Source organism: Oncorhynchus gorbuscha, linkage group LG24 (assembly GCF_021184085.1).
Source record: "Oncorhynchus gorbuscha isolate QuinsamMale2020 ecotype Even-year linkage group LG24, OgorEven_v1.0, whole genome shotgun sequence".
Classification (NCBI taxonomy): domain Eukaryota; kingdom Metazoa; phylum Chordata; class Actinopteri; order Salmoniformes; family Salmonidae; genus Oncorhynchus; species Oncorhynchus gorbuscha.
This window is the reverse complement of record NC_060196.1, coordinates 31,198,277-31,224,337: the sequence shown is the minus strand read 5'-3', so window position 1 is coordinate 31,224,337 and position 26,061 is coordinate 31,198,277. Positions and strand designations below refer to the sequence as shown.

The window sequence follows — 26,061 nt, the reverse complement described above, 5'->3', positions numbered from 1 at the left end:
ACATATCTATAATAAGATGCTTACGTAATGACGTAATTCTTACCAAACGTTGCTTTTTTTGTGTGTCAACAATTAGACATTTTAATTAAGTGTTAAAAAGAAAAGTGGGGGGAAAAAAGCTCAGAGAATATTTTCATGCTTACAGTCTGGACTGGAGTCCAAAATCTGGACCATGGTTTGAACGGGGTGGGAGGTGCCACCTGCATCGTCTACCGTGCTGCGCCCCCTAATTGGTCGTAAAGGTTATTTCATGCAAACGAGGAGGGTGTGTCCTGGGCGAGAACACAGCAGCGCGTCTGGGAAGGTCTTCCGCTGCTTTAGTTTATGTAGTGAATGCAAACACAACAGCGTGCGTTCTGGGAATTACGACGTTCTAAGAGTGAAATAGTGATTATTTTCTGAATGTTCCCTCTTCGTCGATACACTTGCTGGAATTTTGGATTATTTCTCTCGGAAATATTTTGCGGGATTAATTTGTGAGAAGGTAAATTCTGTGTTGTCTCCCCTGTGCGGTGTGTGTCGCTGACAATCTGTGTCTGCTCCCTCTACATTTAGCTTGGTTCAAATGTTTGAACGATCGGTCTTCATGCAGAACATATGTTGTGGGTTCTGTGTTTTCTGTCTTTGCAAACCCACTGAACTGAATTTACGAACTAAAATGTTGAAAACCTTCAACCCACGGCGCTCTGGTTTGACACGTCTGACATATCAATCCAAGTGAGACTGTCGCACAAGGTGTCAAATATAAATTTGAATGAGAAAAACATTGCATTTATTCTAGTGTCCGGTTTTTGTAGCTTGCAACCTTTCATTTTAAGCTATATGAAAGCCTATTTTATTAGGTTAGTGTTTTCCAAGTGGTGTACATCTTTATTCTAGGGCACTTGATGACTTTCCAGATTGATGGTCACTCTTGTAGTTTGATTATAATGTATGTACAATTCTTTGCCCAGCTATTCAAGTTTTATAGGGTGCGGGGTCGTAGGTATGGTTGCCCACAAAGGTGTGTCCCGTCATTGTACCCCAAGTCATCAATGAATATCGATGGCGACAACTTCTAAGGATTGGCAGTGTATGACAAACCTCATTTACAAAAATATCGAATGCTTCAGGGATGTAAAGTTGCCAAGCCTATAAAGTCGTCAACTTGCAGTGACATATCGCCCTACATATAATTGGTGTGTATTGTAGCCAATAATCATTTCAAAGTTATCATATCAGTTACGAAATGCTTTGTTCAGGCTGTGTAAATTGTGTACCTGTTTCTTCAACAAAAAACACATGTCATGATCTAATCATAGAATACCATTTAGAATAATCTTCTCACTTCATTTTTGTAATAAAAATCATGTTTCAACACAGAGGGGGGGGGGGGGCGTTGTAAAAAATGATATTACATGACGATCATTGAAATATTTTCTGCTAAACCCACGGTTGTCATTGCCTGTTATTTCCCCTGAAATCTCTGCCGCGGGACTCGCCTTTTGTCCTAATCCGTTTCTCTCACCGTACTGGTTTACAATCAAAACCCGGATTTAGCGATTTAAATCCAGTCTGGCCATCTGCAGTTGCCCGCGAAAACAGTCTAAATTAGCACGTTTGATGCTTTTATTCAAACAAAGCCTTTACGCAATAACAGATTGTATGACACGTTTTGGCAGATATAGGGGCAATATAATCGAAGTTGCTTGCTCTCTTCAGGTGGTTAATTGCCATGCGCATTGTCTTTTCCGCAAATCTTTTGTCCGTCTTTTGTTATCGTGCAATTATGCCAATGCTTCAAGTCCTCCCTCTTTGTATTTGGGAATAGGCCTATATATAGATCTTATGCAATTGTAACATGGAAAGACTTGTCTCAACAAAGTTCTGTGAAAATGAAGTAGCCAGCAGGCTGTTAACTGAATGCTCACTCGCACAGAATTCCGCAGTTGGCAACCTGAAGTGCAAGAGAAACGTTCTCTATTGACAGAGCTATCTGAAACATTTATGCACTGTTAAAATTGTATAAGATATTTAAGGCTTCAATGCACACAGTGTATAGGACAGGCTACTGTAATCGATCACACTGCCCCACTCTCTGGAGGAGAGAGCTATCGTGTGTCAACCCCACTTTTTTCCATCATACCTCACCTCAGTTTAGCCATCATATATCTCACCTCGGCAGGATGTTGTGTTGGAGCCTGCAGACTGATGTGTATGTGCGACTTCTACAGTGACATTTCGGGGTCTCTTTTTGAATGAGACCATCCCATCTGGGCCTAATAGTAAAGGTAAACTGTACAAACGTGGCATAAACACAACCAGTCATGTTTTCATCTGATTGTCAAACAAATCCCTTCAACAAAAAATAAGTTACCTGTGCAAGTTCGTCCACTCAAATAATTCAAGCATGCAAACAGTGCTCTCTGTGCACACGCCTTTTGATGAATGAAAAAGAGGCACCGTTTTACAGAACACAGTGACATTCGGCGAGTATCTCGTAGCCCGAATAAATTGACGCGTCTTGCTGACACATTGGCGTTTTTTGTAAAAAGAAAAGTAAAAACCTGAAAGGGGACTGAAATACGGGACCGGGATGATGAGTGCAGCCACATGGAAATAATACAAATATAAAAACTGACTGATGTGGGGGTGTTAGTTTAATTTGGAATAAGATTTTATTTTAATATTTACCGCTGTTGCAGTAAATTGCATTATTTAGAAGTTGGACTTTTCTTGCATTTAGGGGAGGGTCATATTTCATTCAAGGGGGGTTTAGACCCCCTGCCCCCCTGGTAATTCGCACTCTGTGTGTATGTCAATGTAACCACACACGTTAACTTTTTGCATGCATATGTATTCGCTGTGGGCGTGTGTCACGTGTTGCATGACTGACGAAGTCACTGATGCTGTGGATAGGTGACCTCGCTCTAGGAAGATCACTCCATCCCTGCCACATCCTACCACACACGTCTTTCTCTCTAGGCCTCTACCCACCATCACAGTAGACCTCAGTGTGTGTGTGTGTGTGTGTGTGTGTGTGTGTGTGTGTGTGTGTGTGTGTGTGTGTGTGTGTGTGTGTGTGTGTGTGTGTGTCAACCAAAGCAGTTGATTTGTAGATCACTGAATCCGTGTTACAAACAGCTGATCTATCTGAACTGAAGCCAGTTTTCTGGTACGCGCTCTCGGTTTTGGCGCAGCCTTAGTTGGCTAACTGATAATAAGGAGTTTGGGTTCACAACCTAAAGGGCATCGTTAGCTGGCGCCACAACAAAAGCCTCGGTGTCATCGGCCCACATCTCTTTTAACTATTCTTATTTTTTTTTACAAAGGAAAACGAGCATCATTGTTTTGCCTCACTTAAAATAGAACTCAAATGTGAGCGCTGTCTTTAGTCAGTGTTATTGTTGATGCCTTTCCCCCTTAGTGAGAGTCGTATCTTTCGCCTGTTGGCTTCGTTAATTTCAACACCTATCTATCTCGCTGGGAATTGTTCGGTTTTTTTTCTTGAACTATGACACACCTGCTTGTGTATAATGTTTACATCTATTCAGTGGGCTTTTGTTAACATACGTTTTCATATCGTTGGACCTGGTTGTGTATGTGGCTGGACTTGAGCACACAGATCGTGCCATATTCTGTCTATGTTGATTTTAAAACATGGCTTTGACAAAGTTTGAAAAACATCAGTACTGCATTGAATGCATTTGCACTTACACAAAGTCTAGGCCTAATCAGCATGGAACCCCTACAGTGTTTTGTCAATGTGGTTATAAAAGCATTAACATGCACAGTTGTATCTGCCAGCTTGAATTTCCAGCACACAACTCTCAACATGTTTATCTCAGCTTGGATGTGAAACCACCCCTCTGTGCTGAGTGCAACAGTCTGCACATCACCTTGGGATGTCATCGCTGTTTTCATAGTGGCACTATTGTCTGCATAGTGCAGTGTCTTTTTATTTTGGCTAGGACATCCACACTTGTGGACACTAGCTCTCTGACACAACATCTGTCTCCCCGTCGCTCTGCTGTGACTGAGGGTGACACAGTGGGAGTGGTGAGGTCATGGTTGGAGAACTGTAGCACCATGACAGGGGGACTCTCTCTAGCCAGTTTTGAGATGAGGGAATTAGAAGAGCAGGATGTGGGAAGTTCTCAGTGGGAAGCTGAGGATGCTTCCGATGAGATTGAGGGGGGAGGGAATGTGCGTGGGTGTGTGTGTGTGTGTGTTCTTGAGGGTGAAAGAGAGAGCAATGCTTGTGTTGGATTTGATTCATGGCGTGGATAGTTTGGGTGAGTAGCCAGTGTGGTCACTAACAAGTGAACATATGCCTGTGTGATTGTCATTCCGCCTGATGTGTGCGTGTGTCTTTTTGGCCTAATATCTGTATCAGTCTAACGTCTAGTCTGTTGCTCCACTCTGTAGCTCCAGAGGATCTGGAAAAGATCCACTTCCTTTGTTTGTCAATACTCATCTCTCCATTCACCAGCCGGGTTGAGTTCTGCTTGCCAGCCGTGATGGCTTCCATTGACCCTGCCCTCGTAGCTTTTTTATTTTGCCCAAAGATTGTGTCCCGCTCACTGATGGGCCTGCAGATGCTGAAGCACCCTGGGAAATGGTCAGTTTTGTCCAGGGTGTGATTATCCCCCCCCCCCCCCCTGGCTGTCTCTGTCCAGACTTTGGCTGCTGAATTATGTGTCGCCGGTGGAGAGGTCCTCAAAGGTCTGTTGCGCCTAATGCCCCCAGAGGTAATGAGCGCTGAAATAGCCTTCCCCCTCAGGTGCCAATAGTCTCTGCGCCACGTTCCTTATTACTTCATGTTTTCTCCTCTGTCTCCTTTCCTCTCTTCTCAAATGATGGGGGGGGAAAATAGATAGTTACAGTGCCTTCAGAAAGTATTCATACCCCTTGACTTTTCTACATTTTGTTACAGCCTGAATTAAAAATTGATTAAATATATATTTTTTTTATCCATCTACGCACAAAACCCCATAATGAAAACATGCTTTTAGAAATTTTTGCAAATGTATCTTGGGTATCAGCTTTGCTAATTTGGATTTGGGGATTTTTCTCTTTCTTTGCAGATTTTCTCAAGCTCTGTTAAATTAGATGGGGAGCGGTGGTGAACAGCAATCTTCAAGTCTTTCCACAGATTTTTGATGGGATTCATATCTGGGCTTTGGCTGGGCCACTCAAGGACTTTCACAATCTTGTTCTGAAGCCATTCCAGCATTGCTTTGGCAGTTTGGTTGGGGTCATTGTCCTGTTGGAATGTAAATCTTTTCCACAGTCTTAAGTTTGTTTGCACTCTGAAGCAGGTTCTCATCAAGGCCTGTTTGGTTCCATTCATTGTTCCCTGTCTTACTAGTCTCCTAGTCCCTGCCACTGAAAAGCATCCCCATAGCACAAAACTAATTTGAATTCAGGCTGTAACACAACAAAATATGGAATACGTCAAAAGGTACGGATAGGTTATGAAGACACTTTACATATTGCAATATTATTTTGGACAATATTATAAAGATACTTTGACTCCAAGTACTGATTTGTAAAATATGTTTTTTTTAAATGTTTTTTTATAGCTAGGTAGCTTTAGCTAGCGCTAGTTGGCTGTACCTGTGCTAAAACAGCGGTATTTTTCATCCTAAAGCTTGTTCACCATCTTATTAAATAGTGATCCAACATGTTTTCCATGACTGACCAGGACACATTTTCTCATGCTTTCTGCAGCAGATATGTAATGAGCAACGTTTGGAACATCAAATTGCAATACATGTTGCTCATTGTGAATTCCCTGGTATTTCCCAGCCCTACTCTTCTCACCCATATACTTTTCTCTCTCCTCTCTTCCCCTCACCTCTTCTTTTCTCCTCGTCTCTTCTCATCTTTTCTTCTCTTTTGTACCTCCAGCTTTTCAAACGTTCCCCCACATATTCCTCACCTTTTCACTCTCCCCTATTGCCCTGTTGTTGGTTCTATATCCACACCGTTTCATAACACTATCTTTACCGCATCACGTGGGAGGAACATAAAACCAGGTCTTTTATGGTGTTTTGCTGTTTTAGGGCTGTATTTGGTAAGAGACTATGTTGAGGCGAGGTGATTCGTTTTCCCAATTCGGAAGCAACGGGTCTCTTATGCCCAGTTTGAAGTCATGTCGGAGTATATAAAAACCAAGAAGCAATTGCCTCCTGTGCAAATGAAGGATCTGTGAAATGCTGTAGCAGTCGTCATTGTCAGGGGGGGAGGTTTTGGTTGACGCCTCGTATTGTAGCTCAGCGGTAATCCCAGCATGCTCGTGTAGACTCCCCATGATCCTCCCTGCTGCTCCTGATTTAAAAAAATGTCGGCAAATCTATCGAAAAGACTCCTTTCACAGTTTCCGGCTCAGTAGCTAGCTTTGGCCTAATGTTACCATCCATGAACCCAGGACACTCTCCCCAAATGACTTAATTGTCAACACATCCCCTCCATACAAGCTCTTATTTGCTGAGCGCCTTTAGAAAGCGTCAGACTTTTGAAGCTGGGTCCAGTTTTTCATTATGAATGAGGTTCAAAGGGGCTTGGGGCTGCTTGTGCCAAATTTATCGCTATCCCATTCACTTAATGATAGTGCATGTCTTTCCTCCTTCCATTGATTAGATGTTGGCATATAAAATGGCTGAAGAGTCCTTTCTGTGGCTGGCCTGCTTCAAAGGGAGGAGATTGGGTTGTCGCTAAATCAGGTTAATGGTTGATGGTGTCTGTCGATATGCAGCACAGAGACTGTTTTATGAGCTTGTTTGGTAAGGCGTGGCGATAAAACAAGACATTGCTTGGAGGAACGCATTTTCTGTAGGGGTGTTTTTGTTCTGTGCATGCCCTGTCACTACACTGGTACTCGCTTAAAGCTGCGATATGTTACTTTTTGGGTGACCTGAGCAAATTCACGTAGAGATGTGTGTTTATAGATCTCGCAATCTGTTCTGAAAGCAAGTCTAAGAAGCGGTAGATCTGTTCTGTGTGCTATTTCTATGCATCCCGTTCTTAAGTTTTGCTTTCGCATATTTTACTTTTGGTTTTGTACATTTGGGCCAGTAATCGAATCCCCGAGCTGACAAGGTTAAAAAAACTGTTGTGGTTAACCCCACTGTTCCCCGGGCGCCGAAGACGTGGATGTCGATTAAGGCAGCACCCCGCACCTCTGATTCAGAGGGGTTGGGTTAAAAACGGAAGAAACATTTCAGTTGAAGGTATTCAGTTGTACAACTGACTAGGTATCCCCCCTTTCCCTTTACCAGCTGAAAATACAATCTTTTTCCTTATGGGAACTATATCACGGTGGTTTAGATGGTACAATGATTATCTACACTATACTTTCTTGTTTTGTCACAAACTGAAATTAGACTAACTATTCAAATTGTATTAACCAGGAAATGGCTTGAGCAATTTGTGCATCGTGCATCTTTTAAAAATCATTTCCGCTGAGATTTGTAGACGTAGGCTGCCAGAGTTATCATCTTCTCTCTTCTCGCGAGCCCTCTTTCCCCCCCCTTTCTTGCTCCTGTTGTTTTCATTTCTCGCCGCATTGCTTGTTTGCTTGCTTGAAGTTGAAGTGCAGGTGCTGGCAAACACAACAGTCAAAATTCCTTAGCTCAAGCGTTCCAGGAATGTAAAAGTATAAGGAAGCAAAGTGGGGTGAAGGGAGGTTGGGGAAGAAAGATCCCGCAGAATTCCTAAGTGTGCCAAAATGGGTCTGTTTGACAGAGGGGAGAGAAAGGGGGAGGAAGAGAGGGAAAGTGAGGGAGGGAGGGAGGAGCCACGCTGAAGAAGGCTTGAGAGGCCACGGACGCTCAGGATCTTTAACTTTGTCCCAGTCCGATGAGGCTGGAGAGAAGTCCAAAAAAGGAGAAGAAAGAGCTTTCCAAAAACGTACAGCTGCAAGCTGTCTCTTCCAAGCACTTAAAACGTTGCTTGGCTTTGTGCAACACATGGAGCTGGGTGAAAAATCTGGTCTCTGTAAGTGTTCCAAGGGCTCTCTATGGCAATTAATGGAACAATAATTACAGTAGCGCGGTTAGACAACGGAGAAATTGATGATTTGGTGCTGCTAATTTGCCGGCTGATGTCATTTTCGAAAATGATTTCTGTAATCAGGTTGAGAGAGGAAATGAGGCAGAAAATGGAAGGAACCAGATATTGGATTTCAGAGCTGTTCAGTGGGTTTCATATTCATTCATTGCTCCCCTACAGTATCTCCTCAACCCTTACCAGCATGTGTTGCACATCACCCCAAGGACTGTTTCATTCGCTGGTCCAGTTTCAATCCATCTTTAGCAAATAATAGCGTCACCAGTAAGAGATGGAACGGCAGTTGAAAGCCTGGCGACTGGAAGGAAGACAGGAAGCAGGTGACAGATGGAGTGTTCCATATCCTCTTCTCTCTCTCTCTTTCTCTAGCTCAGGCTGGACCAGAACCAAACATCTGGTTAGTCTCCTAGGACTTGGTGGTTTGGGCAGTGTGGGTCATATGCGGAGAGAGGAGACTGACTGGTGTTCAGGCTTCGGTTTGGAAAAAGGGTCTATATTTAAACCTGGGAGTGTGTGAAGGGGGACAAAGGTCAGGGGGTACAGGGCGGTTGCAAAGGGGGGGTTGAAGCACAGCCTGCCCCCCCCCCCCCCCCCCCCAAACTATTTTCCCCTGTGTTCATGTTTGGGAAAAGACAGAGAAATAACCAAGGAGAGAGAGAGAGAGATGTAGAGTTTGTCAACGCCAGTGGTGTGCTGATGGACAAAGGGAGGCTCATTCTGTGAGAGATGATGACGCATAGCTGGAAGAGGGAGAAAGGGAGAGTCATTTTGCTGGCTTTGGATTTCAACGATGGTAAACATCATTGCCATTATTTCACCTGGAAGCAGCTTGTCGGTCTCAGGTTCAGACATTCACAACCTGTTTGTTAATGGTGGTTGCATGCTCAAATTGATGATGGTAATTTGCCAATTGACCTAATGCTTTTAACTTCACAGTATTCCCTAAATATCTATCTCTGGCTCTGTGATGTCACCCTTCTGAGCCTGACTGCAGTGAATAATGGGTCGATCATATCAGTAGAAGGGAAACCATTAAATAGAGGGCGAGATTGACAGAGCGAGAGAAGGGGGAGAAAGAGCGCTTTGAGGGAGAAATAAGGAAGGAAGGACAGAGGAATTTGCATTGTTTTTGTTCTTAAGAGAGTATATTCAGAATAAACTCTCCCCTTTTACTATGCCAGGAAGTTGGCAGATGTAAATGTTGCCCTATGACCAAAAGGGTCAAAGTCTTTGTGTGTGGCACCTTTTTAATACAATGTCTCGTCTTTAAAATTGTATGGAGGATGCATCCAGGGAATAATTTGAGCAAGGAGAAATACTACTCACGTCACAAGGAGCAGTACAAGGCCATAAAAACAAACTAACCTCAGGGTAAGACTTGGGTAAGACTTGACTGGTTCGGCGAATGCTCTTGGAAGTGTCAAGGTGGGTATGGCAGTTACAACGTAGGGTTTAGCCCATCGGCCGTTGTTACGTTTTAATGTAAAACATTTTACAAAATGTTAAAAGACAACTCTAATGTCTTACGGGAAAATAATAGTCCTAATAAATTGCGACAGAATACACTTTAATACAAATCATTAGTTTTAGAAGTAGTACTAAGTTCACTCCGGTTATTTTGCCGGGCTCTAATGAAAATGATGGTCCAAATCATGGCTCCATCCTTCCATACACGGAGTGTAATGTTCTTAATTAACAGTTAGCGCTAACGTCTGCCTCTTTCCATACACTCTTGGCTGTTTCCGAGTCATTGGGGTAGATGGCTGTATTGGTTTAGCAGAGCTTTGATTTCCCTGCCAGTATGAAAATCAATGTTCGGCGGGGCCAGTGTCTTTTATGGCCTAGATTAGCATGATAATGTCAGAGTAGCGGGAGTAGCTAATCAGATTCTTGTAGTGCTCGTGCAGCTAATATCGTACGAAACACACCATTAGTGGAGAATGATTTTCTGCCAATCCCCCACCCTTCAATTATTTTAACTAGCTTCTTGGAAAGATGTGCCAGAAATGGGAAACAGTATGGGGTAAGCTGAGATGGAGAGCTTATGGAAGACTGCCTCAAACCGCTATATGCTGTGTTTTTCTATTACTCTAAACCTCTATGGAGGCTGGTCGCTCAGGAGCACGTGGCGTGGGTCTGGGCTCATGTTTGTCTGACTGAAGTGAGTCTGGTTTGGGCTATCTGCACTGATCTGAAAAACAAAACGAGTCGGCCATTTTAGACTATTGAGGTACAACCATGGAGGCAGATGTGACTTTAAAAAAGCTCAGGTTTCTAGAACCAATCTGTTATTGGCCAAGTTAGTTTGATAGACTGTCCAGATATGAGCTTAGATGGCCTGAACGGACAAAGCTGACCTCTGATCTGACATGTTGGGGGAAAGATTACAGCGTACTTTGTGCCTTCTGTTGACTGATGGAGAAGAGTCACTTTGATTCCTTTCTGAGCAAGTTGTCAAGACAGTCTGATTGAGCTGCTCTGACACACACACACACACACACACACACACACACACACACACACACACACACACACACACACACACAGAAGAAAAATCACTTTTCCACCATAGGGCATCCGCACCGTGCTAGGTCATGAAGCAAGGAGGGGGGACGAGTGATCTGTAAGTGGCCCAAATGGAATGTCGTGATTTAATCCACATCCCACAGTGTTTCCGAAAAACACGGAAGAGCGTCTTCTATAGCTCCCGCTGTGGTTTAGACGATACAAAGCCATACTTGATAGCAGCTCCTTTTTGGTGTGCGAAAAGTTCTGACGCTCTCATGGAATATGTTACTCTGTAACTGCTGTAGGAGCTCACTCTGTGCCCCTGGTTTGTAGCTGTCCCTATTAGAGCCGCGCGGTATACTGAAACGTCTGTACTTTTCCCGATACAAACGAAAAACACATTTGGTACCAGAATATTTGTTACGCTCGGTACTTCTATCAAGTGTGCCTCGTGGGATGGAGAGGTTCGAGTCTATCAGCGCAGCCCCTTTTTTTTATAGCGAGAAGAGCAAATAGCCTGATCCACTGACTCATTCATTGCTCGAGCTGTCGGGCCTACATGGTTAGCTCCCCTCAACCTCTGTGCAGTATAACACACCTGAATAATGCAACGCAGCATGTTGAAACGGTTCATTACTGTTCACAACACAATGTCCACAGAACACTTGCATCGCAAGTCGATACCTGTAGATTCCAGCTAGCCTTTTTTTGCTAGCTAACAGCTGAATTCACTACCCTCGTACTTTGTTTGTGACGCCACAATGAAAAATATGCACATTTCAAAGCTGATTGTCACCAAAAACGTTATTAATTCGAGACGTCTCCCTTCACCACCAAAAACGATTTCACTTCCCTCGCCCTCCCATCTGGTTTCCACGAGATTTCATAGCCACAAAGTCAGAGTCCATAGCCACGTTCTGCCTTGTGAACGGCATCATTACTTTCTTAAAGAGACAGCACGCGCTTTTGTAAAAGAGAGTGCTTCTTCTATGCAAATGTTGATCAGTACAGAAAATGTTACATACTGTTCAAATGTGATGATATTGAACTCAAAAGATACCTAATGATTGAACACAGCAGTAGCTGTGTTTCTGTCTGGGTCAAGAGCAATTCTGTGACTTTGGCTAATATGTCTTGTTCTTTTTTAGCTGTGGTATTGTTTGGTATTGAGTATACATTGTATTGTGATACTAAACCTGATATTGGTATCAAAGTCAAAATTCTAGTATCATGACAACACTCGGGAATATGGGTCCATTTCTGTCCAGAGGCGCTTGTCTGGCACATGAGTCAACTGTGTGGGTTTATCGTCAGGCCCTGACGTCTCTTTGACGTCTCTCTCCTTTTCTGCCTCTTTCTACTTTCTCTGTTCTCTCTAGGCTTTTCTCTCTCTCTCTCTCTCTCTCTCTCTCTCTTTGCTTGTTTTTTTTCCTTATTTCGCTCGCTCTCGCTCTCTCAGGGCATACCTAGGTAAACTCTTGTCTAGGCGAGAGGAGGTTGTGGTATGTTGAAAAGCTGAAGAGCCTCTTTGTCTGTAGTCAGGTGTTAGATTGGGCTGGTGATGAGGGAGTTGGATTGAGTTCACATGAGGCAAGGCTACGCTGTTCATTATCTCACAATCCTCTGGGATGGGGGTGGAGAAAGCGTCTGTAGAAAACAAGCTGCTTTGTCCTTCAGTCCAGCATGGGCAAGGCAAGGCATCTCTCTTTCTCTTTCGTCCTCTCTCTCTAAAATTCAATCTGCGTTAATGGCATGAATGATGAGGTCGATGTTGCAAAAGAGAAGTGATACAGTAAATGACAATTATAAAAACAGCGAGAGACGCTATAATACTAAAGATATGTACAGTACCAGTTTCACCTGGAATGCTTTTCCAACAGTCTTGAAGAAGTTCCCACATATGCTGAGCACTTGTTGGCTGCTTTTCCTTCACTCTGCCGTCCAACTCATCCCAAACCATCTCAGTTGGGTTGAGGTCGGGTGATTGTGGAGGCCAGGTCATCTGATTCAGCTCTCCATCACTCTCCTTCTTGGTAAAATAGCCGTTACACAACCTGGAGGTGTGTTAAGTCATTGTCCTATTGAAAAACAAATGATAGTCCCACTAAGCGCAAACCAGATGGGACGGCGTATCGCTGCAGAATGCTGTGGTAGCCATGCTGGTTAAGTGTGCCTTGAATTCTAAATAAATCACTGACAGCTTTACGGTGGGAACCACACATGCAAAGATCGTCCGTTCACTTACTCTACAATGTAGAAAATAGTACAAAGAAAGAGAAACCCTTGAAATAGTAGGTGTGTCCAAAATGTTTACTGGTACTGTATATAATCAAATATCCAATACAGAAATGTAATAACGGTCTCCCTTCAGAATCATTCTTTCTCTCATTCTCTCTCGGTCTCATTTTTTTCCCTCTTGCTCTCCCTCCCCTCTGAATTTGAAATGCTACTGTTCAACCAGTGGCTCTCTGAAATGTCAAGGGGGTCATCGGCAAATTGTATCATGTAGCTGATGATGAAATTCAGAGATGAGGTCAACTGCAACCTTTTCCTGGCCTCTGGAACTTCAATTTCACACTTTCTAACCTATTCGAGCTCATTTCCCCAACAGAAGTAGCCTATTATCACGTCAGTCTCACGTCAGTCATATATAAAGGGCTAATTGGAATATTAGTTTGGTGGCTAATATTGTATTTTTGTCAAATAAAATGGGTTTGAGGTTCGATTTTATTTTTTCTCCCAAGATGAACAGGAATTTTCCTCACTTTGGGTTCATTCTGATTTTGATTGGGACACACAAGACGTATTGGATCTTGACCATGCTTTCAAATGTTAAATTTAAGGCCATCTCATTCTTTGGTCGTCTGGGTTCCTAGTCTGAAGTCTTTTTTTTTTGGTGTCTGCAGAACACTCTACACTAAGACCATCAGGGTCTTGTCGGGACACAGGTGGTCGACTATTCCTTTTCGCCAAGGTGATGTCAGAAATCACCCTGGGATACATACCCCTGTCTTTCTCCCGCCCCCTCCCCCAAGGTCAGCATCTGTTTGATTAATCGCTCATTCCCTAACGGGGACATCTTAGCTATTCATCATCTTTGATCAAGCACCAGGAGACTGGGTCAGGGTTGGGTATGAGAAGCAGGAATTCTGATAAGTCACACGAAGGCCTACTCCTTGTACTCTCGGCTCTATTGAATGACGAGTATGTTTAAATGCACAGTTATGTTTGACGGTTTCTTTCAGGATTTTAACGTGTTCCCTTAATTAGGAAGATGTTTATGGACTTCGTAGCTGCAAGTGCTAGTGAAAAGAATCGCTTTGGTTGGTATGACATGTCTCGCCCCCTACTGGTGTTCCAAGATTCATTGTTGCTGTTTTTTCCTATTTCTTTTGAGATCCCACTCTCTGAACTAAAATGCACAATGGACTCTGATGCTTCTGGTGTTGTCTAAACCAAAGCAGATTAAGCATGATATATTTTTGTTTGTTATGTTTTGTCGTTTTTTTCCCCCCATCACTATTTGTCCCATTCTAAGCCTAAGTCCACTTGGCGTCATGCAGCACGTGTGACTTGTGTTGGAATAGGAGTGGTTGCTGAAAAGAATGTGAGATACTGTAAGCTTGAGAAAATAAAGCTTTTATTAGAAACTTGGACCTTTTTGAGGAATCACCCTGCGAGAAGCAGAGAAAATGGCAAACTAATTGTAGGAAGAAATCCCAATTCCAGCTTTATTTTAATGTTCATTAAATAATTTGCCATTATATTTGGCTTTGCAGCAATCCGAATCTTCAAGTATTTAATTAAAAAGGTTCGTCAAATACTTTCAAACTTGGTCCACAGAAATCTCTAATTTATCCTTCACTGTTCTGTTCTTTTAAACTGTAATCCCACCCATTGTTGCAATCGTTTTTTTGGCAAACATCTGACTAGTCCTAGTGTTATGTGTAGGCAATTCGGTCACGACCCAGATATGAAATGCTCTTAAACGCCGGACCCGCTTGGCTGACCTCCTGCTCAGTCAGCCTACAGCAAAACATGCTTTGATCGTATATAGCGAGGGAGGAGGGGTCGGGTTTCGAGATAATCATATTTTCTTGTTTTCTGTACTGATCTGAGCCACAATGGACACACTTAGGACCCAGAACAAGTGCCGGATTCAGTTCAACTAGAAACGTCCTGCCCCAGGCTAATTCCCAATGACAGGTCCTTTGTTGATGGGCAAGCTACTTTTGGAGGGAAACACAAAACCACCTCCTAACAAAGTAACAAGGCATGACAGAGGAGGGACGTTTTTTGGGGGAAAAGGATTTAAATTGACCTAGGAACAGATTAAAGGGGAAAAACAAGAACTTTGTGGAAATAGGATTCTTAAAGTCATGACAATAGCTCATTTCTCCTGCTAAAGGTTTTCTGTGTCTCCCCTTAACCTCAACCCTCCCCCAGTTTTAGAGGTTGAGGTTAGCTCAACTGTTAGCACAGAACACGAGGGCAGAGTTTTGATAAATCTCAGCTGAGCCCAAAGGCTCTGGTTTGTGTCTTGGGGCACAGGTTGCCAAATAAACTATTCAGGGAGCACGTGTTCAGCTGACCTCACCCTCCTCAGCACAAATGCAGTATTATTTTTTAAATCTCTCTCTGTACTCTAACACTTTGATTCCTCCGGCTGTGGCGTTTTCCAATTTCAGAGGATGCATTTCGGCCCCCACAAAGAACTTTCCAGCAGCTTTCCATTTTAGACCACATACCAACCTGTTGGCTAATTTTCAAAGGCCTGACGTATAGACTCCCTAAAAGGGCCAGTTATCTGAATCATGGGTCCACCCTGAACACTGATGACACTCAGTGCCACCCAATGTGTTCAGAATGTCCTTCCCAACATTTCCTCTTTGTACCAAACTCCCCCAGACCATGACATATTGGCTGGCTTCAACTCTTAACAGCCAACCGCCTGATATCCGAGTCTGGCTGGGGTGCCCTGCTTGGGGAATAATTTCCTCTTGCGCTCAGTAAGTGTGTTCAAGGGAGCGAGGAGGGAGAGGAGGGGGGAGGATCATCCCAAGCAGCTGTGCTGAAAGCCTGTGCTAAACACAATCAGGAAGTCGACGGGAAAGGCAGCGTGTTTCTGTCAGGAAGAGGGCAAACGCCACGGCACATTGAAAGGCCTCTGGAACTTCAAACGAGGACGCTCCTGCCCCCCTCTGAATCCAGATGGCAGTTAGCTGCGTTAGACTTGGCCCGGGCCGCACGTGGAAAGAGGCCTCCGTTTCTGTATATATTATGTTAACTAGTGGCGGTTTAGCGAGGAAAAAAAGAGGCCCATGCTGTATAAAACGGATCTGGTTCACTTAGGAAAGACAACTAGTTGGTTGGATTCCAGCACAAACGCAACCGATCCAAAAGATACAGACCTGCTAATTGCCCCAATTTCCCCTCGTTCTCTTCAGAACATGGAGACATGTTCTGCATTTTTGGGCTGATATGTACATTACATGACCAAAAGTATGCTGCTATAACAGCCCCCACTCATCTGGGAAGGCTTTCCACTAGATGTTGGAACTTGCTTCCATTCAGCCACAAGAGCATTAGTGAGGTTGGGCACTGATGTTGGGCGATTAGTCCTGGCTAACAGTCGGCATTCCAATTCATCCCAAAGGTGTCCGATGGGGTTCAGGTCAGGGCTCTGTGCACGCCAGTCAAGTTCTTCCAAACCAATCTCGACAAACCATTTCTGTATGGACCTCGCTTTGTGCACGGGGACATTGTCATGCTGAAACAGGAAAGGGCCTTCCCCAAACTGTTGCCACAAAGTTGGAAGCACAGAATAATCTAGAATGTCATTGTATGCTGTAGCATTAAGATCTCCCTTCACTGGAAGTCCAAACCATGAAAAACGGCCCCAGACCATTTTACCTCCTCCACCAAACTTTACAGTGGGCACTATGCATTAGGGCAGGTAGCATTCTCCTGGCATCCGCCAAACCAAAATTTGTCAGTTGGACTGCCAGATGGTGAAGCGTGATTCATCACTCCAGAGAATGCGCTTCCACTGCTCCGTAGTCCAATTTCAGCGAGATTTACAAAACTTCACCATGCGCAAGGGACAGTGTTGTAATGTTAGGCTTGTGTGGGGCTGCTTGGCCATGGAAACCCATTTCATTAAGCTCCCGACGAATAGTTATTGTGCTGACGTTGCTTCCAGAGGCAGTTTGGAACTTTGTAGTGAGTGTTGCAACTGAGAACAGACTATTTTTACACGCTGCGTGCTTCAGCACTCGGCGGTCTCGTTCTGCGAGCTTGTGTTTGCCTACCACTTTGCGGCCGAACTGTAGTTGCTCCTAGACATTTCAGCTTCACAATAACAGCACTTACTGTTGACCGGGCAGCTCTAGCAGGCCAGAAATTTGACAAACGGACTTGTTGGAAAGGTGGCATCCTATGACTGTGCCGCATTGAAAGTCACTGAGCTCTTCAGTAAGGTCATTTTACTGCCAAGGTTTGTCTATGGAGATTGCATGGCGGTGTGCTCAATTTTAGAAATGGGTGTGTCTGAAATTTGACGGGGTGTCCACATACATTTGTGTATATATAGTGTAGCTGTGCTCCTGGGGAAGCTACTCTCAATATAGGAACTCCTTCGCCTACATCTTTGCAACTGACCTACGCAATCAATGAAGTGCTGAACTGATGGAAATAAAACAAGACAGGGACTCCATTCAGTGGCAGAATTTCCCACCTCTGAGCTGTGTTTATTTGGGCTGTGGTTCCTGAAGGAGTCGGGCTTTTTAGTAGGACGATGGTAAAGCTGACCTGCTACTGTTCTCTGATATAAACAACCTCGGAGGAATCTGACTCCCCTCGAACAGGGCTACTGAAAACCTCTTGATGAGTTTGGATAAGGATTCATGTGGATGTGTCGCCTCTTGGCATGCTCAAGCCCTCTCTCTAATTTGCTCGCTCTCTTTTCTTTACTTTTGTTCCCCACAGGTACTTAGCCATTTGGAAGGAAGAATTCAGCCCACACCACCTCCCATCTCGGAACCATTCAGAATCTTGTTCTGATTTGGATTTCTACTCAATCTCCTGGTTTGGATGTTCACTCTGTACCGGTTTGGCTCATCGAATCCCACCGCCTTTGTTGGATGATTCAGAAGCTGAGGTAAGAGTGATTCTTTGTCCTCCTCTTTATGTGTTACTAACAGATCATTCTAAAGCTATGGAGAATGACCGAGAGAACGCTAATGTGATGGAAATCTGAGGAGATGCCTAAAGAATAGGCCTACAAATGGAGACTTGTGGCTTAGTGGACCAGAGGCCTGTGGGTTTCTTGGTACAAATGTGTCCTGTGACAGCCAGATTAATGAGTCCCAGGGCGAAGCTGGCCAATTTGTTTGATGCGGCCACTCAATAACGCGTGTTTTGATAAAAGTGCTTGTCTCAACAAGCCTCTCTTTCTCCTGTTATTGGGTTGAAAATGTGCTGCGTCTCCGAAGTTGCCTCAGGGCGCCACAAGGATCCCACGGGAAAGGCTCTCACCTGTTTGAGTGACCGCATGGGACACATCCAGCAACATTTGTTTGTTGAGCAGGGCCGCTTATCTAGGGCATCACATTTCAGATCACATTTTTCTGCACGTTAGCTGTTTAGGCTGTGGGGGATTTCGACTGATGTGAACCGTGTTAGCCAGGTGAAGTACTTCTCAGGTGCGGTGTGTGGTCACATCAAGTCAAGCAACAATTCCCATATTGCAACCGTAAACTGTTCTAAATCTGTTACAGGTCGTTCCATTTCAATCATCTTTTGACCGAACCCATTTTAGATTTGAAAAAACTTTCTATACGTATTTGCTCATGTTAAAAGTGGTCAGAAAGTGAATTTTTGGACCTGAATGCCAAAACATTTATGCGAGAGAGTTGCTCAGAGTTGACTTATTTAGAATACCCCACCCTACCATGAGACCATGTCTTCATCACTGGAAAAGATGCATCGTTGAGTTTGAGATCGTTTAACAGGGTTGTCAAACTTTGTAATCATTTCTTGAAAAAAAGTTATAGTTTGTATCCTTTTAACGTCAATTATCTAAACGCGTAAACTAAAAAAACTAAATTTTTGCATATTTGACATAATCTGAGGTGTTGTACCCGCCCATCGGTTGAGACATTTCAATCAGAAATATAATTCATAGAATGAACATAACCCCTCAGACCACTGCGATTTAGCTGGTACATCATTGATATTTTAATTTAATTGAAATTTTCACTTCCAGTTACTACCACAAAATGGCTGCTGGTGCACCCACCATCGAATATCTATTCTATTATCTATATTTCTATGATTTCAATAGGTTTCCCATTTTAAGTTTGACAGTATCATTTAATACAACTGATTATTCCCGTTCGTCAACAATCTCTGATGTGTGGACCTCCAACCATCTTTGTGCTACCATTTGAAAGAGAGAGTACATTTATCAGCCAAAACATGACACCCATCCCGTGTTCAATAGCATTGCTCTGTCTCAACATATGACGGGCACAACACAAACATCTCAGTTTATGGCAAATAATGGCAAAAAGCTACAACATATGCAAAAATTAAAAATGATCAGAGTTGACATGTTTTTCGATAATTTACATTAAAGGTTAAACAATTACAATTTTTTTTTAAAGAAATGATTAAATACAGTACTTTTGACAATCCTGTCTGGGGGGCTTTTAAATGATGTCCAACTCAACCGTTTCTCTTTTCCAGTGATGGAGACATGGATGTCTCATGGTAGACTGGGGTATGCAAAATGGTTCAACTTTGAGCACCTCTATCTCCTAAATGTTTTGACATTCAGGTCCAAAAAGTGACTGACTACTTCTACCGTGGACAAATGATGAATGGAACATTTCATTCAAATCAAAAAGTGACTGAAATCAAATGGAACTGCAATCCTTTTTGCCGGAATTCGGATTATTCAGAATATACAAATTGTAGAATGTAGGACTAATTGCTGTACACTTTATGATAATTGTCAAATAACATAAGAACCAAAGTCACAGGGATCCTTTTTAACGGATTCCTTTGAATCTAACATGCCTAACTAGATGTCTTTTAGACCCATTACTTGTGGCATTTTATAGATGTTCTCTTATCCAGCAGCTCTTCAGGTAATGCTCCATTTCCTAATTTCCTCTCACAGATGAAAGGGCTGAAGCATTGTGGCTTTATGCTGTGGAGCTATTACCATCTGGAGCAATTACTGTCAATCGCTGCTGCCTATTTTACAGTTATTAGCACAAAATGTTCCTTTCTCCCTGTGTATTACTTTCCAAATGGGATTTGGATGGACTGCTCATTTCAAGATGTCCGAGGATTTATTCAGTGAATATCAGATTTACCTCAGATACTCTACATCATTTGAACCAAAACTCGGGACAAAGCGAAATTGTCTGATGTTCTACTGTACCTCCATTCACAAACTTTTGATATTTTACATTTTAGGTATAAGTATTAATGAAATTGAATACCTGAAATTGAAGACATTAAGTGCCCTATCTATAGGCCATTATAGTGCTAGCTTTTGTGCAGCAGTTGCATTTTTATAGGGACAAACATAATCAAGAACATGTCTTTATCACAGCTTAGAGACTGACAGGGGAAGGTGGGGATTGGGGGTACCAATGACTGTATATATGAATGGACAAAGCCATCGATCGCGTGAAACCATTCATTCCTACGTGAAACCTCAACAGCGCATTGCAGCCAAATTTAAGTCGCCGGTGTCTCATGGACACATAGCATGCAGAGTTTGTGCAATTTTTAAATAATTGATTCAAGGACATAAATCTGGTTTGTTAGACACAATTATTGGTACCATGATTGTCTTCAAAATGTGTATTTGTTTACACGTAGATCGACCAGGATCGATTCACTATAATAGGGGATCCTGTTTTCTGCTAACAATGCCTGCAGTACCGCGGCAGGCCTTGAACCTCCGTGGCTTCAATGAGAGGGGGCCATCATTCTCCCCGAGGGATGGGCAGTTAGTTCAAATGCTTTGAACTTTGACCTCCTGTCGCTCATCTCCTCCCTTTCTGTTCGGGTGAAACGTTAGTCCCACCCACTCTGCCCTAATCTGATTTAGCAGGGTCTAGGGAAGATGGAGTGAGTGGGGGGAAGGGAGGATGAGAGGGAGAGGCATGTGCCTCATAGTTTGGGTGACTTGATGCTCACAAGGAAATGGAGAAACACTTCTAAGCTTTTTGAACTTTATTCAGGGGAAGATGGGTCTAATACTCCTTCTCCCTTAGACATCCATTTTGACCATTACTCAGTGGAGATGGAAGAAACCATTAACCTTATGGTTGTTGCTTGTGATTCTTCAAATGTCAGTCCACAACTCTTTTCTTTAGTCTTTGTGCGCATTACGCGCATCCTTCTGTTTTACAGGGGTTTGTAGACTTTTGAAAGATATCCTTTTGAGTGATAAGTTGGTAAGTTGTGGCTGACTCAGAAATGAGTGTTTGGTGGAAATGCAACAAAAATAATTCTTCATCGTTTCTCTAACAAATTACTTGTTTAGATGGGTTGGAAGTGTAATTGAGGAAAAGGGTCATGTCTGGGAGAGCCCGGCGTCCATGGCAACAAGACTTTTACCATGTCATGTGACCTCACCTGTGAGAAGGGGCTTTGGCGAATTGGGGGATTCTCAGTCTGAGGAGTCAGAGAGGACATTACACTTATTAAAAGCTTGCGTGGTTTTAACCGCAAGTAGTCAAGTTGTTTCCGGTTGCCCATTCATACTTCCTTATCAATTTACCATTCCTATTCGGTTAAAGTATATGTCTTACCAGAGGAAGCCATCAACCACTCATAGTCTCCATGTTTTTGCTCATAACTTTTTAAAGCACATGGTGGGTTGAGATCTAAAAGTATTTAATGGTGGAGGTCTGGTAGAAGAAGGGGTTAAGCTGACAGTTCTGGCTCCCTGGGCAGGGCTGTACTTGGTAAAGGGGGAGATAGAAGCTTGAGCTGCTCAGTCCAGTTTTCAGGGAGGGTCTACATCCGTCTGTGGATTAAACCAGCCCAGAAGGGCAGATGGACTGTTGCCATGTGAAGGTATTTCCCCTCAGTTAAATTGTCACTGCAGAGTTGTGGTGGCATTAGACCAATGGGGTGAGGGTATACTTGTCCTGATTTAGCCCTTAGAGACTGCCATGTTTGGTGGAAAGCGGGCTAGGGAGGGATACACGTTTTCTGAGGTATGGATGAAGGTCGAAGGTATGTTACCAGAGCATTGACCAGTTTTACTGTGTCCCAGAAAGTTATGTTCGGCTAAACCTTACACTATAGAACACCTTATTACTTTAATTTGTCAAAAAAAGAAAGCAAACATGTCTTTGATCCCCCTACAAACCATTTTTAAGAAGCGTACTCCATTCCTCAAAGCTAGAACCCTTAATATGAAGCGTCAACAATTTTTTAATCTATTAGCAAAAACCCCAAATAACAATTTCCTCAAAGGCACAGCGATGGAACCCCACTTGCAGCGCATGTAATATGATGACTCAGCTGAGAAATTAATCTCCACACCCGATATATCTACTAAATGACTCCAAATATAGCACTATTCTCTGGCTTTTACACCCTCAAGTAAGCCTCCCATTTAATCCTGTGTCACGTACCTTTTGCGTCCTTTAGCGATTCGATTCTAGTTCTTAATGTGCCATGGCATAGTATAGTCAATGGCTCTTAGCTTCCTCTAGTACATATCACAGCGCTGTGCCAGATACTGTATCAAGCACCACAGAGTACCAGCTAGCGTTTTCCCTCCAGTCTGAACATAGCCTAGACCTTCTTGATCCTGTGAACTTTAAACATTTGGGGGTTTTTACTTTGGAGTTTTGGGACGACATTTTAACAGTGGAGGAAAAAGCACCGCAGATATCAAACTACACATGTTGCATTCATTTTTTAACTCCCAAAAACCGAAACTCCATTATTCAACCTGTAAGCTTTTACTATATTTTTGAGATTATGATGTGATTGATCTTGAACCAATCTCCGTCTCATCGGACTCCTCAGACATCATCTCGTGTTTTCCTGGTTAGGGGGAAATACCTTCACATGGCAACAATGCACCATGACCTCTAACCTATGGTCCTTGACACCTCACCATCCTTATTCTTGGAAGGTTTTCCCAGACAATTTGACATTTAGTTCCGGTAGTGTTCTCCTCCAATCAAGTAGAGCATGATGAAGACGAGACGAAGCACTGATTTGATGTCACCAGCGTAACTTCTAGCGTAACCCTTGTTTTGTGACCCATAGGAGCTACAATATCCTCTGGGAATCTCTGCGCTGACACCTGGTGCTCTGCCATATCTGCCAAGATGTGCCAAGAGTCTCATGATTTAAGACATGCCAGAAGTGCCCTGGTTAAGCCTATGCAATATTCACACTCCACAGTTAACATGATTGGATTAGCATGTTTGGATCATGGCACAAAATGGCTGATGTCCAAACCTTGGTCCGTGCATATACAGCTCTCTCTCTTGACCTTGCCCAATGCCCAAACAAGAAATATCATAGGTCTGCCGAATGGCTTTTTTTTTTTTTTTGATAAAGCATCTCAATTTAGCATATGCAAATTACACAACATCAAGCGGTTGACAAAGACAAATTTGACTTCCAAGATTTCCAAGAAAAGCGGGTTCATGGATTGCCCTGCTCTCTTACCTGATCTCAGCCCTATTGTCCTGCTCCCCCTATAGCTTTAAGTTCAGTTATTTTAATTGAATGCAGCTATTCTGTTTCCTGAGCACAAGCCATTGCATGTTCATTAAAGAAATCCTGATTAGAATGAAAGAGTGATTACGGTGGGGTGGCCATTACTCCCCACGTGAAAGCTCCCTCCTGCTCATGTGTCTAATGGAAGACTGCTTAGAGCTCCCCCCAAAAGCCATTAATTAGCTTAAGTGGACCCTCAGGATTCCGGCCACTCTTACTCACCCCCCCCCCCCCCCCTTCCTCCAGGAATGTGAGTGACCACATTGCTCGTTGTCTAGTTGTTCTCCTTTGGCTATAATGTTGTCAATGTTAATAGGTAGAGTAGGGAGGTATAGTCATTTCAGTTGTGTTTTGTCTCCTTAGACTGTAGGTGCCCACAGGCATGTGTAGAGAGAGAGACAAATTCATGAGGGATTTTACTTAATTGTATTGTCTTTAACACGAAACAATTGACATTTACAATGACCGAGCTTATTAAAAGCAGTTTCAGGGGGAGTTTCTCTCAGTATGTCCTATATGATAGGGCACGATGGCACCAAAACAAATGTGAGATACTGTGCCATCTCGTTGGTTAATTCATATCTAAACATCCCTTATCTGTCTGTGTCCTGAGGGCCAACACTTCTGGGGTTCATTCCTCAGTGTCTCCGCGCACAAAGCTTCGACAGATGCAGGTTGAATGCAATTAGTGAAATAATTAACATACAAATAATGATAGCAAGCTTTCCTGGGGACATTCCTCAAGCTAATTGACATTCAAGGCAGAAATGAGGGTCTCCTACCTTCCCTTCTTCTCCCTGCGTACACAATCCACTTGGCCACCATTTGTGAGGTCATATATAATATTCCCCATGTCTCAAGGACAATGGAAGTGTATTGCCTCTGTGTGTGTTTCGTTTAACAACGGATGCCTGCACACATACAGGCGTGCGTAGGTCTGGACGGGTGCGGACACGGGCCAAATCCCTTCGCAGTAGGGACCTGTTGGCTCTGCTGCAGTCGCAGTCTGACTGTGCAGTTTTAGCCACCCAGTTTGCAGTGTTTAAACCACCCAAGTTTCTAAACATCGTGAGACTTCTGGGAATGCTTGCGAAACGGACAAAACCGACCAGGCAGGGGGTTTGAGAAGTCAATGAGAGAAGTGAAAAATGTTTCCTTTTTTAGTTGTTCGTTTGATCTTGAAATCTACAGTCACAGATTGGAGACGACGTCTTTAAATAGTCGAGCATGTTATTACTGCCAACCTCGTGAAAGTGACAAACCGACACGTTGACATTTTCATTTTTTTTTTTTACTTTGCCTTTTGTTTTTTGCCTGCACGTGAGCTTAGCTAGCCAACGACATCGCCTGCACGTGTGCTTTTGCAGCGGCTAATGGGGATCCTAATAATAAATACCAAAAGTATGATCAGGGATTTCTATTGGAGAGGCAGTTTCTGCCCATCTTCATACTGTATTGTCTTTGGTTAAATTGTGGAACATTGTTACTAAACACCCACACTCACCTATTCTACAGCATCAGGGAACCTGTGCTGTTCACTCGCTATGTGTGTGGCTGGGACACATAAATCTTCATCTTCCTTCACAGTAGGGCCACCTTCGCTCCCTCTGTGTGTGTGTGTGTCTCTCTGTGTGTGTGTACGTCTCTGTGTGTACGTCTCTGTGTGTACGTCTCTGTGTGTACGTCTCTGTGTGTGTGTGTGTGTCTCTGTGTGATTGTCTGTCTGTGTGATTGTCTCGGAGTGAATGTCTGCACCTTTGCGAGTGGAGCTGAAAGGACAGAAAGAAGGTAGAGAGGAAGGGGGTGGCGTTTTGGACAGGCACTGTGTTAGTGATTTACTGGGTTGAGCAGAACACAGCAAGAGCCCGTTTGTCCTTGTCACCTCCAAAGATCGTCCCTGTACCCCCACTCCCCTCCCACCTCCCTGTTTCACCTGTTCACTGCCTCTTTTCAGAGAGTAGCTCTTCCCTCCTCTTTCATTCTTCTCCATTTCTTCATCCCCCTTCTCTCATCGAAGAGGCCTCTTTAGCTCTCTCTCTGGTCATTCTCCTCTCTCTCTCTCTCTCTCTCTCTCTCTCTCTCTCTCTCTCTCTCTCTCTGGTCTCTCTCTCTCTCTCTCTCTCTCTCTCTCTCTCTCTCTCTCTCTCTCTCTCTCTCTCTCTCTCTCTCTCTCTCTCTCTCTCTCTCTGGTCTCTCTCTCTCTCTCTCTGGTCTCTCTCTCTCTCTCTCTCTCTCTCTCTCTCTCTGGTCTCTCTCTCTCTCTCTCTGGTCTCTCTCTCTCTCTCTCTGGTCTCTCTCTCTCTCTCTCTGGTCTCTCTCTCTCTCTCTCTGGTCTCTCTCTCTCTGGTCTCTCTCTCTCTGGTCTCTCTCTCTGGTTGGTCTCTCTCTCTCTCTCTCTCTCTCTCTCTCTGGTTGGTCTCTCTCTCTCTCTCTCTCTGGTTGGTCTCTCTCTCTCTCTCTCTCTCTCTCTCTGGTTGGTCTCTCTCTCTCTCTCTCTCTCTCTCTCTGGTTGGTCTCTCTCTCTCTCTCTCTCTCTCTCTCTCTGGTTGGTCTCTCTCTCTCTCTCTCTCTCTCTCTCTGGTTGGTCTCTCTCTCTCTCTCTCTCTCTCTCTCTCTCTCTCTCTCTCTGGTTGGTCTCTCTCTCTCTGGTTGGTCTCTCTCTCTCTCTCTCTCTCTCTCTCTCTCTCTCTCTCTCTCTGGTTGGTCTCTCTCTCTCTCGCTCTCACT

General features: G+C 43.7%; 1 protein-coding gene across 3 annotated transcripts in view; it reads left to right on the top strand.

Moving 5' to 3' along the window:
• The first annotated feature begins 278 nt into the window (after positions 1 to 278).
• Positions 279 to 26,061, top strand: part of LOC124012175 (semaphorin-6D-like) — a 98,662-nt gene continuing 72,879 nt past the window's right edge. For all 3 annotated transcript variants that reach the window (XM_046325656.1, XM_046325660.1, XM_046325655.1), the window contains exons 1-2: positions 279 to 484; positions 17,548 to 17,719. The gene's annotated coding sequence lies outside the window, so the exon portion shown is untranslated. The remainder of the gene's footprint in view (positions 485 to 17,547; positions 17,720 to 26,061) is intronic.